Here is a 14899-nt window from a genome sequence, read left to right as displayed (position 1 = left end):
CCAATCTAATAAAACCAAAAGACAAATTACAAAATGGAAGATATTATTAATAAATATATAAAAGAAAAAATAGGATTTGGAGCATGTAAATAAGTCTGATAAATAAATTTAAAATATAGACACACAACTAAATAAAAATGGCCAAAATTATAAATGGAGATTTCATAGAAAAGGAGAGAAGTTAATGGAAAATAAACATCCCATAATATATGTAGCCTATTTAACATAAATAAAAAGAGAAATGATATACCGTTTACACAATAAGATCAGCAAGAAATTTAAGATACCACTGCATATGTTTAGAATAATGCTAGAAAAAAGAAAATATAAAAAATGCTGATGGATTTGGAAGTGGATCCTTCCATTTGAAAAAAATTTGGCATAAGGATTGAAAATGATCATGCAATACCTATGATCTTTTATTTTGTTTCTGGGTATATATCTCTGAGAAACTCTTATAAACTTATTAGGAAGTCTGGAAGTCCAAACCCTTATAGTAGTAAAAAGCTGGAATCAACCCAAGTGGTCCATTCGAAAGATGAGGATTTGTCAATTGAAATTTATTTATACTATGGACTTAAAGCAAATGATTTAGATATACTTTTATTTACCATTGAATTTTTAAATGTATTTGTGGATTTCATTAAAACTGGGAGTGAGGAGTATAGAACAATACATGTGTTATGGTTTGGATGTGAAGTGTCCAAAAAACTCTTGTGTGAGACAATGCAAGAAGGTTCAGAGGACAAGTGATTGGGTTGTGAGAGTCTAAACCCAATCAGTGAATTAATCCCCTGATGGGATTAACTGAGTAATAACTGAAGGCAGTTGGGGTATGGCTGGAGGATGTGGGGCAAAGAGGGTGTAGCTTTGTATATATTTGTATCTGGTGAGTGGAGCTCTCTCTCTACTTCCTGATTATCAGGTGAGCTGATTGCCTTCTCCACACTCTCTTACCATAATTTTCTGCCTCACCTTGAGCCCCAAGGAATGGAGCCAGCCATCTATGGACTAAGACCTCTGCAACCATGATCCCTCAAATAAACTTTTCCTCTTCTGCAATTGTTCTGGTCAGATCTTTTAGTCATAGCAACGAAAAAGCTGACTAAAACAACATGTCATAATAACACTATATACTTGAATTGGAAATACAGAAAACAATTCCATATATTTTTTGAATATATACATATAATTAAACTGTAAACCAATAGAACTTGATTTATGAATATGTGTGCCTCAGAAGAAGAAAGAAGGTGAATAAGATTATGGAGGAAAGATAAAGAACTTGGTTTTTAATCTATAATTTTTTAAAAAGTAAATATATAAAAATTACATTTAACAATTCTGTGTAGTAGGCACAAATGTATGTTATTTATACATTTCTGATTTATATAGCCAATTAAAATTCATCTATGATTTCTATTGGGCTTGCTGATTGCCTGTTTGAATACTAGACTATGAACATTGCATAGTACAGGAGGAGACATTGTCCTACTGAGGGCAGATTTCAGGTATGAGCCAGCTGTAATAGAGTCTTTGCCACTTAATATGAAGAACTGGGAAAGTTTCTAAGGTTCATTGGTAATGAATGAGAAGTCTCAGTACACTTCTGTTTCCTTAAGGAATAATAATTTGAAAAACTTTCTGGGGGCAAAGAGAAAGAAATGCTACCATGAAATCCGAAGGACTGGGTTTGATTCTCATTTTTTGTTTTCATATTAGTGTGACCTTGTATATATATATATCATTTAACACACTTGAGCTTCATTTTACTTATATATGAAGTAAGAAGTAATTCTCACCTCATAAGAGCTTTGAGAGGATTAAATTGATTCATGCATAGCCCCTTTATATGGTATTTATAATTTGTAAGTGAAGGAATATTTATGAGCATTACTAAATATTTCTTTAATAACCACATATATTTTGGTGTGACTAAATTTTTTCTTTATGACACTTCCTTAAAATATTATCTTAAAACCTCAGTGTAAATCTTAGTGATGTATGTTACATGTTAGAATATGAACAAATAAAATTTTTGTATAAGCAGAGTAGCATCTGTATTAATCATGTTTATTGAGACTAAATGGAGATAAAAATATTTTGGCATTGTCTGTAAAATTTATTTTTATCAAATATAATTTTAATTTTCACATAGTTTAGCTCAAACTATTTGCTCATTATCACATCAAATAATTTATTTTGTAATCTTGCACTTCATACTATTCACTATATATTTTCTTTATTCCATCCTTTCCTGGAAAGAAGTAGGAAACAATTTTTTTGTTCTCTTTTTGCTAAACTGATATTTGATTTGGGTATTTTCACAATAAGTAATAATTTTTGCATAAATCATGACTATGTCTCTAAATTGAGAAAATATATGAGAAATAATGCAACCAACCAAACACTGCCTTAGATATTCCTTTAGAAAGTCAGCCACTTACTCATAATTTGTGCTCATTTTGCTGATGTTTCTTTGTCCTCCACATAAATGAAAATATGTTAAGAACAAAGGTATATTTTTAAAACTGATCTCATGTTTTATATATATTATTTTAAAATAGAGTTCTATCATTTAATCAAAGATAAACTACCACTGTGATATTTTCCTTCTTCATTTTTATTATGTTAAAAATAGGTTTTAGAGTGTGAAATTGCCCAATTTTATAAGTGTTTCCATGTGGATTTCCTTTAACTATTTTTATACACAGCTTACTAAGGTTTCTCTCCATTTCTGTAATCTTATAAATGGCACAGGATGATGGGTGTTTATAGTATTGATGATTATGTCTGAGGCATATATTTTTGTGCTTGGGTGTATATAGGAAAAAAGTCATAATATATCATCTAACAGATAACCACATCCTGATTATTTGGATAAGGAGATGTAAAAATAAATGCTGAGTTAAATACACTCATTTAATGGTTTAAAGCCAAGCTTGTAGCCAGTTAACCAAAAGGCCAAGTTCCTAAATATGGCATTTGGTACACTAATGAAAACAAGCACCCTGGCACCTGCCGCACAAAAGACATTTGATTAACCAGTTGAAACTTGACTGCTACAAAATTAGAAACAGAGGAAATTATAGGGAGGAAAGGAAAAGATTACCTTTAGGCCCATTTCCCTATTTTGTTGATAGTGCATAAATATAGCTCATGGTTTAAAAATCTCCTAAACCCCATATACACCCTGATTCATAGAGAGAACCTCAAGGGATGTTCATTGACTGTGTGAATTCACCAAAGGGGGAAGCATGTGTACCCTTTCAGTATATCAATCATTTTTATTGAGTAGTATTCCTTGGGGTATTGAAGAATTTCAAAAGAGACAAGTGAGCACAGGATTTACTATATAAGAAGATTTTGTGTGTGCTTCAGTCTTAGGCAATTGGAATAGTATACTTGTTTACTTTGTAAACAATACTGCTGATGAAGAAATATTTCACATAGTCAAACATTTTCAGCTCTGTTTTACAGCCTTTCCATCTGTAAGACTTTCTATCCTGAAAGAATCTTCTGAAGTCAAGCTAGAGTGGTGGTAGATGGATCAAGAGAGAGGGATACCAACTTTTGTCATTTAAGTTGAGAAAAAAGCATGTATTGCTTATTCCTTTAGAAAAGTGATAGTTCATATTGATATGCTGCTACGAAAGTCCAGCAGACTTAAATATATTTAAACCACAGTTTAGAGAGAAGACTATTAAAATGAAGAAAAGTGTTTCATTGTTAAGAATCATTATTCAGCTTTAATGGGAACAACAAATCTCTGAAGTGGCTGGGCATGAAAAAGAAAAAAAAAAAAAAGATTGAGAATCATCATTTGAAAAAAGGGAGACCAAACTGGAGCAAAGTGCTAAATTTCAAGATGATAAAGATGAAAAAAGAGAAGCATGGTGAGGTGGTATCTGACCTAAGGCATTTTAAAACTGATAAAACTTTTAAAGTATCTCTATCTAAAGAATAAAACTTCTCAAGTGATTAAAAACATTTCTCTTCAACCTGAGACTTCATGATTTACATTTAACTTAAGGATAGTTGATCCAAGTATTAGAAACTACTGGGGTTTTGGGTGAATCTTGATATCATCTGGGAATTTTTTATTTTCCTCAATATCTTGATTGAAGATATTCAAAACAGATTCTCTGAACATTTTCAACAAAAATTAAAAATAAAGGACTTAATTAAAGATTAAAGATTTATGGCTAATTCAACTTTCACTTTTGCTTTACCTTCTCTTCTCAGTTAAAATTTTTTAACAGGACATTCTAAAAACGGAGACTAGTTCTGACACCATGAATTGGCCACGTGTTCCTGCTGACGACACTGTGTACAGACTTTTTTCTCTGAAAGTGAAGGTGGTCGTCCAAGCAGGCAGAGTCAGTATGATCAGTAAATCTGTATGACTGTGAGTTCTTCAACTCACCACTTATCCCACTCCACTAAGTTACAGTCACATAGGTCTTTTTGATAACAGAACAGCTTGAGATATAGTAGACAACAGAGTAACTATTGCACACACACACACACACACACACACACACACACGCACGCACACACATATTAAAGGAGGGTCCACAAACACAATGCTTAACACAAAGTCCATGCAATTTACTGCATAGAAAGAGACCCGATACAGGAATTCAGGGACTGAGGTTGCCCACTACCTCTGCTGGTATTGAGCAATGTGGCGTTTGCAAACCCTTTCTTCTTTAGACCAAATAAAACAGAGTTCCTAACTGACTACTGATGTTGCGTTGGCTTTTAAAGTCAGTTGGTAAAGCTAGTTGGTGAAGGAAATGATGGTAGCTGGTGCAGGCTTAGCTAAAAGAAGCTTCCTGCTGTTCCTCCTATCAAGCAGGAGGCTATGCACAAGACTGCATTCTGGTCGTGACATAAAAATTCTCCTCCATAATTTTAGGTATTTCTAGACAAAAGAAAGAACTTCCAAACCTTTGCCACTTATAATAAGATATTCTATTGTTAAAATGTGTTTGAAGAAAGAAAAAATGCTGTTCATTAAGTGGTGAAATGCTATCACATATCAGACTCCCTCCAAAATTCAGAGATGTTAAATGTGGGACAGAATTGATAAAATAAGGGTTACACACACACACACACACACACACACACACACACACTTTCAAATGTTTACATAGAATTTTTTTTTTACGTTTTCTTTTTTGCATCATGAGTAAGTCACTAGATGCATTCCCCTACAGTTCAAAACAAAAAATTATTAGCACTAAGATTCAAGTTGCCATAAAGTACAGTTATGTTTCCTCTTTTGGGCTCAGAGAAGGGAAGGATAATATGATACTGAACTTGATTATCCGATATAATTTTAAAACCACACAGTTAATAGTAATAATTTTAAAGTGTTGACTGAGGCCTACTCCCTACCATTTGGAATAAATAGTCTATCAAGGTAAAATAATTATTTGAGTAGACTCTCAGAAATCAAAAATCTTAGTGGATGCAGAAAGGTGGATACAAAAAGAGGAGAGTCCTTTATGTTTTTATTAGTGCATTATTATTATACATAATACTGGGTGCATTTTGACATAATAATACAGAATATAATTTGTTTCAGTTCAGTCCCTAGTACTTCCTCTTTCTTTCCCCTTCTCCCTCCCTCTTTTCTCCTTCCTCTACTCTACTGCTCTTCTATTTACTCATAATATTTTAAAGTCAGTGTTTTATAGATATACATAAAGGTGACATTCACTGTGGCATATTTGTATAGGTGTATGTTCATAATTTAGTCATTTTCATTCCACTGTTCCTCCTTTTTCCTCTCTCTCCTCCCTTCCCCTTCATCTCCTTCCTCTGCTCCAGTGATCCTTCTTCTATTTTTATGGGATCCCCGCTCTTCCCCTTTTTTGCCATTTTGGTCTTGAGAGAAAACATTGAACCTTTGACTTTCTCTGAGTCTGGTTTATTTCATTTAGCATGATGTTCTCCAGTGCCTTCCATTTACCAGCAAATGCCACATGATGTTCTCCAGTGTCTTTCTTTCTTCTGTATGGCTTAGTAAAACTCCACTGTGTATAGATACCACATTTTCTTTATCCATTTATCTGTTGGCATACACCTGGGCTGGTTCCACAACATGGATATGTGAATTGTGCTGTTATAAACACTTGTGTGCCTGTATCTCTACAGTATCAGGGAAATGCAAATCAAAACTACACTGGTATTTCATCTCACTTCATTCAGAATGGTGATTATCAAGAATACAAATAATAAGAAATGCTGGTAAGGATATGGGAGAAAAGTGCACTCACATAGTGTTGGCAGGAATGCAAATTAGTACAGCCATGCTGGAAAGCAGTATGGAAATTACATAAAAGATTAGGAAATAGAATCAGTATATGCCCCAGCTCTCTCACTCCTTGGAATTCATCCAAAAGAAATAAATCAGGAGATTTTGATAACAAAAATTTTCTACCAATATCACATAATTATATCTTCATATATTTGCTATATAATATTACTACAATAATTTTGGTTATGAGTAAATGAATATTTAAAAAATAAAGCTTTTAATCAATGAACAGCTATTCATTAACATCAAAAAAATTATTTCTGGGGTGATTAGGAAAAAATCAGTATTAGATTTGAAAAATGGTGATAAATATCCTTGCTGTGCTTCTTATTGGCCTGGTAACTTTGACCCAAACTCTTAAATTGTTGAATAAAAGTCACTTTTTTAATTCACAAAATTTTAATTAATTAATTTTAGTTAAACTTAATTATTTTATTGGCTTAGAATTAGCAAAAAACATGAAATAGGCTTAGAGTTGCCAACTAAGAGCAATAAGCATATTTGTTTATTTAATGTTATTTACTAAAAATATATAAAGATGTATATATACATCTCATAAGATTTCTTATTTTATCATAGATAATATCTCTGCACTGGGAACTTTAAAATGGTGCATGAAAACATTTGTAAAGCATATGATAATGTGAAAGGTTTGATTAAATGTTGTAAAATTCATGATTAAGCTGAAGGTAGATCTTTGAAGCCAAGCTCTACTAGAAAACATAAAGGTTACATGCACTAAACAATCACCTATAGAATTTAGAGCCATTCATAGAGAAAATCTGCAAAATTTGTAATGAAAAATCAAAAAGATCAATAATAGTTTTTCCTTATATAGATAACCTTGATATTTCAATAAGTAACAATGTTTGAACAGAATTTTAAAGAAGATTGTTTCTAGTTTTCTTCAGTGTGAGGCAATCAGTTGGTTGAGACACTTCCTTGAACCTTATAGCTTGTAGATTCTGTCACATACATCATCTACATCAATTTCATAAAGTACATCTGAGAATTACTCATTTAAGATTCTCCTTAGAAAATTTGATTTTAACAAATTGTGTGATGGACATCTTACTTTATGGTGGGGTATGATTCTGAAAAGAAGGTGCACATTGAAACTAAGAAATGTAACACTTTCCAAGTTTTTAAAGAATTAAAATACCAAGGCACGTGCAGTGGTGTGTGCCTGTAATCCTATTGGCTTGGGAGCCGGAGACAGGAGGATCGTGAGTTCAAAGCCAGCCTGAGCGATGGCGAGGCACTAAGCAACTCAGTGAAGCCCTGTTTCTAAATAAAATACAAAATAGGGATGGGGACATGGCTCAGTGTTAGAGTGTCCCTGAGTTCAATTCCTGCTATATATATATATATATATATAAAAAGAAGAATTAAAATACCAGGATTGTGTTCTCCATTTCTCATTGCTCTTCAATTGGCAGTAGTAAATTTTCCAAAGTTACAAAACCAGTCAGAAGAGCCAGAACAACAAGTTACATTTTCAGACTCCCAGTTTCACGCTCTTTCAAGTATAACCTATTTGTGGAAGTATAAAACATTTTTCCATCTCCAAAACTAATTTCATCTAAAGCAAGGATTTTATGGATAAGTTGTTAATGTGGTGGACATCTGTCTTTTAAAATGACTTTTCCTGTGTAATACAAATCAGGAAGAATGGTAATTTTCTAGTGCACATGTATACCTGATTTTAGTCCATTTGGCACCATTTTCATTCTTTTTCTGATGCTATTGCCTTTGAAAAATCTCAAAAATTTTGTGTTTAAGTGCCTCTGTTTTATTTTTGTTGTTGTTTGTTCGTTTAGTTGGAATTTTCAGTCGGATTACTAGTCTTTTATTTGCAAATAAAATAGAATAAAATAAAGGCAGAAACCTGCAATACTACTTTAAAGAAAAATCCTATTATTAGAAAACCCAGATCTGTATGTTTAACAAAAGTTATTTGTGGTTGTAACCTTCTTGAGAGCAAAGACTATGCCATATCCCCAAATTAATCTTAGCACCTAGCTGAATACTTAGCATAGAGTCAACATCAAGTTGAATGAATGAGTGAAGAAGCCTCATGCAGTAAACAGGAATGCAGGGCAGATATTAAAATCCCAGTGTTATCAGTATGGATACTAATTCATATCAACAATCTTATCTAGATTTAGAAAAAAGATTGATCCAAATTTTTACACCTATATTAAACTGTGATGAAGTTCTTACTAGAATCCTGACATGGCCATTAATGTTTTACATCATAGACTCTTACTCTAAAGAAAGCAACATGCAGCATCATTCCCCAATAATCATTCCTCCAGAGTTTAAGAGCTTTCCTTATTAGATATTATTCTGCACTTAAATCTCTGAATAACTAAATATTTTTTGATATAAAACCATGACATGGACAAGCCAAAAAGAACTTTAGCATATGACTATGAACAATTCTGCTAAGAAAATTTATTCTTTAATTCATATGCTTATGCTCACAAATGGGAAAAGAGAGTACCTTTAAAACTATGGATGAGGAAGAGCTGTAGAATTGCCCATAAGCAAGTTGGGTGGCTATTCAGTACTGAGGCAATTTTTATGGAGCATAAAATATCTTTCAGAGGGTAAAAGTGAATAAACAAAGTAAAATGTTACATATAAATAAGCCTTATGACAATGTGGGACAGGACCACCCCCTTCCCTCTTTATCCCACTTTCTATCAATATATTTTAATAAAATTCTTACATTTAAATTACATTAAACAAGCCAATACAATCAATGAAACAGTACTCTTCCAAATATAAAGAAAGAAAGAAAAATAGGGGCTGGGGCTATAGCTCAGTGGCAGAGCTCTTGTCTAGAACATGTGAGACACTGGTTTTGATCCCTAGCACCACATGAAAAAAATAAATAAATAAAGGCATGCTGTCCATTTATGACTACAAGAAAAAATTTTAAAAAAGAAGAAAATATATATATTTTATATATACATATATAAAAAATATATATTATATATATTGTATAATACTCAACCACAGGATACATTTATTAGGCATACTCAGCATGTACCAGGTACCAGGGATGTAAAAGAAAGTCAGTTACTTTCCTGGTCCTCCAGGTTCTTCACTTGCAAGGATTTCTTTCCACAGGAGCAGACTCTCTGGAATGCATGCATTTCCTTCAGCTATAATTGTTAGAGACAACCTTTAAATAATCTGTAGTGCTTATTGGGAAATTAATTCATGCCCTTTAATCTCACAAGTCGGGATAGGTCAATATGGAAAGCATTATAATTCTATTTTGTTTAAAATTGATGAACTGAAATTAAGTTAAGTTACTTTAGAACTTGGTCTCTTAACTCCTGGTATTGCATTCACACTTTCCACTATAAAAATATGTATTAGTAGAAATGTGTCAATTCTTAGGTTATGTAGACCTTGATCGGCATCCTGATTGAGCATGTTATTTAGCCTCTATTTTAATATATTCATCAGGTAAATGGAACAAAGACATACTTTGCAGGTTTATTGTGAGGAGTAAAAATAATACAGGTAAAGTGATTCACATGAACCAATTAACAAATAATAATTATATTAGCCTGACATTGCCTTTCAGATGTGGTGACTTCAAAAACTTTTTTATTTTTATGAAAAAATATCAGTTTGCATTCTTAAGTTCAAGGAATACAGTTAGTCCTTGGAAACTAGAATTGCAACATAGTGATAAAAATAAAACATAATAAAGAAAATAATATTGAATGGGGGTAAGGAATTTTACTAAAGAGAGTTCTAAGTAGCAATCACTATGATCTTAATGAATTATCATTGTTTTCAGTCATGAAAATATTAGTATGCAATAATAGAAATATCCTCCAGGGCAGAAGACAAAGGAAAGAGAGCTCAGTTGAACCCAAAGCATAGTTATCTTTCAAGCTCTAATTTATTAACTGAAATGAATTTTTAATATTATTTCATATGATATTTTAAAAAAATGTTGATATATCTTTTATGCTTTTATTTTATTTGTTTATATTTATACAGTACTGGAGATTGAACCCAGTGTCTCATGCATGCTAGGTAAGTGCTCTACCACACAGCTACATCCCCAGCCCTTCATCTGATATTTAGAGTGTGCTTTTCACATTCGGAGCCACACATGTCAAAGGAATACAGAATTTTAGGAGGGAGATTGCAATATTACAAATTGTTGAATTTAGCACTCAGTAGAAGAAGAAAGTGTCCATTTTGGAATGAACTTGCTCAAAGGAGAGGAAATCCGGGAGGGGAGACAGTAGAGCATAAAGAGGAGGCAGCAGAAGGTGGTGGTGAAGGCATGGTACTTGGTAGGGAGGCTTGAGCCCATGTAGGTGACCAGAACAGACTAGAATAGAGCAAGGGCAATGCTGAGGAGCAGCAACCATTGCAAACCAACTGAGGCATCTGGCAACTGCTGGCATGTTATGTTCTCTCTGCTTCAGAGCCGCGTCCTGAAACTTATTTGGAGAAATGGGGAGAGCTTTAGCTAAACAGTGGCTTAAGTCAGAACATCCAGATGATATGCTTTGGTCTGCTAAGCAGGGTGTCCAAGGCTAGAAAGGAACTTGCATCTCACCTATCTCACCTCACAGACTCCAGCACAATGAAGCTGAGTGACTAGTCCAAGGTCACAAAGCTGTTGAAAACAGGATTAACAAAGGTTGTGCTACTCCAGTAATGCCAATGAATCTAAGCCAAAGGTTTCTGGTGGAGAAGGATCACAGTAAATTAAGTATAGGCAAAGAGGTTAATTAGGTCATATCTAAAGATTAGCTTAGAGAGTCTGTGAATAGATTTCTTGAGCGAGGCCACAGTGCAACTCAATTAGAGGGGGGACTTGAACTTGTATCTATAAAAGGCTCTTAGAAAAGTTCCATAAGAGTGCGGAAGAGTAGTATCAAAGTGAAAAGAAGATACAAAATGTGCCTGATGATTTTGGGTAGATTGGTATCTATGACACTGTCTATTCTATAGCTTACGTGGGCATTAAAATTACCATAATCCATTTCTAGAAGGATAACTCAAATAATTCTCATATTCCTAATTCTATAGAGTCTATTTCAGTAATTCAAAATAATACTATTTTACATTGTTAGAGCTGAATTTATTGAGCATATGCTTGTATTTCCAAACTGAAACAAAAATTTGAATTTGTGTCAGACAGAACTCAAATGTATATTTTATATTATTAAGCCAATCACTGAATAGGATAACAGAACTTTTTCTTTTCCATCCAGATTGTTTAGACAACTTTTATAAAAAAATTACAATTTTTTCTGATATTGAGCTTCTGTGATGAAAGCAAAATACTTCTACTGACATAGAATCATTCTCCTGACTTTCCTTTTTCTTATGAAATGCAAAAAAAGCACAAAGAATATAAGAAAGATAGTGTCTGAGCAGATTACTAGCTTCACCTTAAGCTTGTGCTATAGAAATATTCCAGCTTTTCTACTTCTTTGAGAGAAGGAAAAATTATCAAAAACATTTTAACAAAATCAAGACATAAGCAACATATTTTACAAGTATGTGTAAATAAATATAATAGTTAAGAAAAATAATCTCCTAGATCTTTACAAATTTTTACATTTAACTTACCTTGTGAAAATCCAGGGGTGCCTAACTTTAGAGTCCTGTATGTGCAGTTTCTCCCAAACTCAGCCCTGATGGAGAGTTTTCTCTCTGAGTTTTTATAGTCTCAGCTATACACCCCTTACTCCAATCCCTGCCTTTGCTGTCTCTTACATCATTTCTACAGATTTTCCACTGAACATGTTCCCAAGCCTCTCTTCAAGCTCCCTTCTCTCTCTTTCCCCTCCCTCCCTCCTTCCTCCTTTTCCCCTCCCTCCCTCCTTCCTTCCCTCTCCCCTTTTTTTCCTCTCCTTATTTATTTTATCTATTGCTTTGATTATGGCACTTAAGTAGCAATGGGAGCTTAACTCTGGAAAATTTAATTCTACATTTGGTATTGTGTTCCGTTTCTGACCCATCACCTCTTCCTGAGGTTTTAGTCCAACTCTGAGTATTACAAATCATATTTGGGAAATTAAATGCACGAAGATTTGTTAAAGTCACCAGGGCATTTCAAAGTAAGATTTAGGGAGATTATAATCAGAAACCCAAACTGATTTATTGGTGTGTTTTTTGGACTTTTAAATTAAATGATTGTCCATGGAAATGCTGAATAGTTCCAGCCTCCGTCAGGTGCACAGTGCTGTGTCAGTGAAACCAGCAGCTACTTCATAATTAACATGGCTATACTGGGAAGGCTGTCACTAGCAAACCTATAAATACCAAACTGTGACATGTGGGCTATAAATGCAGACGTTGTAATCATTCTTATCTTGCTCTTGTTCTCCAGTACTTTAATTTCCTTTCAACCAAAATATTCCTGCCTCTGTCTGAAAATTTTCTTCATTTTTATCTCCTACCACTAACACATATATCCTTACATACACAAATTAGTAAAAAAAATAAATGCCTAAGTTTTAAAGGTAATATGTTATGACATTAGATCATTATTGACTTATTTGCTTCACTAGCAGGTCCCCATTTAACAGATACAGAGACTGAGGCTCAGATAAATCAAGTGTCTTGAAGAGAACACACAGCTAAGGGTTACTAGCAGAGCCGGATTTCAAATACAGATTTCCCTAATTCCATATCCAGTTCTTCGCCCATAGCTGCATTTCTGACTCACTGTTTAAAAGCTAGAAAAGAGAATCCAAACCAGATTATGTTTTTGCACAAACAGAAATAAATTTGTTCTTTTTGGTTTTGCTTAAAAGCCATTCAAAATACTACTCACTAGTATAGGAACTATTACATGGTTAATTTGGAACTAGATAGGGGAACTGACCAGAGCACACTGAATTGGTGGAACAGTAAAATGCTTCATTTTTATGAAGGGTTTCCAGGGATAACATATGTCTCAACAAGTTTGAAATCTGAGAGGTTGGCAGTGATAGTTCACAAGTCAAGATAAAAATACAGCCTAGTTGTGGACCTGTGTTTAGACATTACTGCCATAAAACAATTATGTTTGCTTGAATGCACATGATGGAAAACTCTCAATATAGATTTAACGGATGCATCATAATACTATCATAGCCAATATTCCTGAGGTACCTTCTACCCTTGTTGGAAATGCCTCCCTTAGCATGCTGACAAGTGATATCTGTGGCTGATTTATTCCAGATCTGTCCCTGCTTAGACAGTCCAAAGATTCCACCCTATTTGTGGATTTTGTTGACCTAATTCAAAAGTTTGACTTAACTGTTCTGCAGCAATAGAAATAGAAACAGTTTATTCCAGGAACACAACCATGGTACATTTAAGCCACTTATACAGACTTCTGTACATTATACACTAAGTGACTTATTGATGCATTTTTACATGACAAAAAATTCAAATATCTTTAAAGGGAGAGGACAAATGAATACATGCAAACAAAGAGAATATGAGGAAAATAATCATCCTGTGATAGATGGGAAGAAACTTACGATGAGAAAGGGAGAAAATATTAATGAAAGATTTTTCAGATTGCATATCATTAATTTCCCTGACAACCTTGCAAAGGAGGTATTATTCACATGGAACAGATGCAAAAAATAAAATAAAAGAAAATAAACTCCACTTAAATAGATAGCCCAAGTTCTCATGGCTTCAAAGCGATGGAACCAGGGGTTGAACCTGTTATCCATATCAGTCTGGACTGGCAGTAAAGAGAAGTTGAGGGAAGTTGAGAGAAATGTAATTTGTGTATAGTGTATAGGAACCAGAAGGGATAGTGCAATAACATTAACCAACAATAGGCATTCTGGTGGAAAGATTTTACAGGGATCCAGAGATAGAGGGATCCAGGTAGAGAAAGTTGTCTAACCGAAGTCTGACCTTCCATTAAAAGACAAAAGCCAGTCATGAGCAATCTATGGGGCAGGGGGACAGACAGAACATTGACATTCTACTCAACTTCCTTGCTACAATTTCCTCTTTCCCTTTAGTAAAAACCATGGGAAAAGGAATTGAAAGATGGGAGATAAAAGAGCCCCAGGGCTGTTTAACCTTAAACAGTGCTAAGAGGCATACAATGAGGTCTTATGTAAAGACCAATGTGAGTCTCTCTATCCAATCTAATGTGACACAATTCTTTTTTTTTTCCTCACATATGTATTTCTAGATTATATGTCAATTCTTTGTCCAGTTAATTTAACTTCAATGAATATCCTATTGAGATTTATTTATTTGAGTTTAACAAAGTGAATTTTTTACTGGAAGAATAAATGAGAAAGGACAATAAAAAAAAGACCAAGATGAGTGAAATTGACACTGTTTTGGAATTGTTATCCAATGCTCCTTTTTTCTTTCAAGTCCACTTTTTAAATTTACATACAAAAATTACCCTTTTAAGGAATACACTTTGATGAGTTTTGACAAATGTAGACAGCACGGAACTTTCACTGTCATCAATACTTACGTTTCTATTAACCTCCAAATTTCCCTCATGCCCCTTTTCAGTCAGTCCCTTTTCCCAACCTGCAGGCCCTG

At 33.7% G+C, this 14899-nt stretch overlaps 1 protein-coding gene across 1 annotated transcript in view; it reads right to left on the bottom strand.

Annotated features, from left to right (window-relative positions):
- Ostn (osteocrin) overlaps window positions 1-12110 on the bottom strand; it is a 41014-nt gene extending 28904 nt beyond the window's left edge. The window contains exon 1 of the mRNA XM_005341779.5: window positions 11951-12110. The gene's annotated coding sequence lies outside the window, so the exon portion shown is untranslated. The remainder of the gene's footprint in view (window positions 1-11950) is intronic.
- Between the last annotated feature and the right edge of the window lie 2789 nt (window positions 12111-14899).

The sequence above is a fragment of the Ictidomys tridecemlineatus genome, chromosome 3 (assembly GCF_052094955.1).
Source record: "Ictidomys tridecemlineatus isolate mIctTri1 chromosome 3, mIctTri1.hap1, whole genome shotgun sequence".
Lineage (NCBI taxonomy): Eukaryota > Metazoa > Chordata > Mammalia > Rodentia > Sciuridae > Ictidomys > Ictidomys tridecemlineatus.
Note: the sequence above shows the minus strand (reverse complement) of the source record. Positions and strands in the feature narration are given on the sequence as shown.